At 39.2% G+C, this 2788-nt stretch overlaps 1 non-coding gene across 1 annotated transcript; it reads left to right on the forward strand.

Annotated features, from left to right (window-relative positions):
* Positions 1 to 1550: 1550 nt before the first annotated feature.
* LOC130953910 (small nucleolar RNA R71) lies at positions 1551 to 1654 on the forward strand. Its single transcript, XR_009076071.1, has one exon. It is a non-coding gene; the product is annotated as a small nucleolar RNA R71 (small nucleolar RNA).
* The last annotated feature ends 1134 nt before the right edge of the window (positions 1655 to 2788 follow it).

The following is a 2788-nucleotide window of genomic DNA, read 5'->3' on the forward strand; positions in this document are numbered from 1 at the left end:
TCTGATTTGAGAGAAGCTCTTCATGCTTCCTCTCCATGGTGACAGAGGGATATCCTTGAGCCTTAAACACAAAGGATTCTTCATTCACTTGAATGATCAGTTCACCTCCATCAACATCAATCACAGCCTTTGCTGTGGCTAGGAAGGGTTTGCCAAGGATGATAGATTCATCCATGCACTTCCCAGTCTCTAGGACTATGAAACCAGCAGGGATGTAATGGTCTTCAATCTTCACCAATACATCTTCTACAAGTCCATGAGCTTGTTTTCTTGAGTTGTCTGCCATCTCTAGTGAGATTCTTGCAGCTTGTACCTCAAAGATTGCTAGCTTCTCCATTACAGAGAGAGGCATGAGGTTTACACTTGACCCTAAGTCACACAGAGCCTTCTTGAAGGTCATGGTGCCTATGGTGCAAGGTATGGAAAACTTCCCAGGATCTTGTTTCTTTTGAGGTAATTTCTGCCTAGACAAGTCATCCAGTTCTTTGGTGAGCAAAGGAGGTTCATCCTCCCAAGTCTCATTTCCAAATAACTTGTCATTTAGCTTCATGATTGCTCCAAGGTATTTAGCAACTTGCTCTTCAGTGACATACTCATCCTCTTCAGAGGAGGAATACTCATCAGAGCTCATGAAAGGCAGAAGTAAGTCCAATGGAATCTCTATGGTCTCATTTTGAGCCTCAGATTCCCATGGTTCCTCATTAGGGAACTCATTGGAGGTCAGTGCACGCCTACTGAGGTCTTCCTCAGTGGCGTTCACCTCCTCTCCCTCCTCTCCAGATTCGGCCATGTTGATGGCCTTGCACTCTCCTTTTGGGTTTTCTTCTGTGTTGCTTGGAAGAGTACTTGGAGGGAGTTCAGTAACTTTCTTGCTCAGCTGTCCCACTTGTGCTTCTAAATTCCTAATGGAAGACCTTGTTTCAGTCATGAAACTTTGAGTGGTTTTGATTAGATCAGAGACCATGGTTGCTAAGTCAGAGGGGTTCTGCTTAGAATTCTCTGTCTGTTGCTGAGAAGATGATGGAAAAGGCTTGCCATTGCTAAATCCGTTTCTTCCACCATTATTATTGAAACCTTGTTGAGGTCTCTCTTGATTCTTCCATGAGAAATTTGGGTGATTTCTCCATGAAGAATTATAGGTGTTTCCATAGGGTTCTCCTAGGTAATTCACCTCTTCCATTGAAGGGTTCTCAGGATCATAAGCTTCTTCCTCAGATGAAGCATCCTTAGTACTGCTTGGTGCATTTTGCATTCCAGACAGACTTTGAGAAATCAAATTGACTTGTTGAGTCAATATCTTATTCTGAGCCAAAATGGCGTTCAGAGTGTCAATCTCAAGAACTCCTTTCTTCTGACTAGTCCCATTGTTCACAGGATTCCTTTCAGAAGTGTACATGAATTGGTTATTTGCAACCATTTCAATTAGCTCTTGAGCCTCTGTAGGCGTCTTCTTCAGATGAAGAGATCCTCCAGCAGAGCTATCCAAAGACATCTTGGATAGTTCAGAGAGACCATCATAGAAAATACCTATGATGCTCCATTCAGAAAGCATGTCAGATGGACATTTTCTGATCAATTGTTTGTATCTTTCCCAAGCTTCATAGAGGGATTCACCATCCTTCTGTCTGAAGGTTTGGACTTCCACTCTAAGCTTACTCCATTTCTGAGGTGGAAAGAATTTTGCCAAGAAGGCATTGACTAGCTTTTCCCAAGAGTCCAGGCTGTCTTTAGGTTGTGAGTCCAACCATATTCTAGCTTTGTCTCTTACAGCAAAAGGGAATAGCATCAGTCTGTAGACCTCAGGGTCAACCCTATTAGTCTTGACTGTGTCACAGATTTGCAAGAATTCAGCTAAAAACTGATGAGGATCTTCCATTGGAAGTCCATGGAATTTGCAATTCTGTTGCATTAGAGAAACTAATTGAGGCTTAAGCTCAAAGTTGTTTGCTCCAATTGCAGGGATAGAGATGCTTCTCCCATAGAAATTGGGAGTAGGTGCAGTAAAGTCACCCAGCACCTTCCTTGCATTGTTGGCATTGTTGTTGTTTTCGGCTGCCATGTCTTCTTCTTCTTTGAAGAATTCGGTTAGGTCCTCTATAGAGAGTTGTGCCTTAGCTTCTCTTAGCTTTCGCTTCAAGGTCCTTTCAGGTTCAGGGTCAGCTTCAACAAGAATGCCTTTGTCTTTGTTCCTGCTCATATGAAGGAGAAGAGAACAAGAAAATATGGAATCCTCTATGTCACAGTGTAGAGATTCCTTGAGGTGTCAGAGGAAAAGAAAATAGAAGAAAAAGAAAAGGAAAAAAATTCGAACTTTAATTAGATGGAGTTCGAATTGTGCATTAAGAAGGAGTGATACTCCATAAATAGAAGGATGTGAGAAGAGAGGAAGAAGATTTTCGAAAATTCAATTAAAAAGATTTTGAAAACATTTTGAAAAACACTTAATTGATTTTCGAAAATAAAAGTAAGAAAGAAATCAAGTGATTTTTGAAAAAAATTTTTGAAATTAGAAGTTAAAAAGATTTGATTGAAAACTTATTTTGAAAAAGATGTGGTTAAGAAGATATGATTGAAAAGATTTGATTTGAGAACAATTTTAAAAGATATGATTTGAAAACAATTTTTAAAAAGATTTGATTTTAAAATTAATGACTTGCCTAACAAGAAAAGATATGATTCAAACATTTAAACCTTTCTCAACAGAAAAGGTAACAACTTTGAGATGTTCAATCAAATCATTAATTGTTAGTAAGTATCTTTGAAAAAGGAAAGAAATTGATTTTGAAAA

Source organism: Arachis stenosperma, chromosome 9 (genome assembly GCF_014773155.1).
Source record: "Arachis stenosperma cultivar V10309 chromosome 9, arast.V10309.gnm1.PFL2, whole genome shotgun sequence".
Classification (NCBI taxonomy): Eukaryota; Viridiplantae; Streptophyta; class Magnoliopsida; order Fabales; family Fabaceae; genus Arachis; species Arachis stenosperma.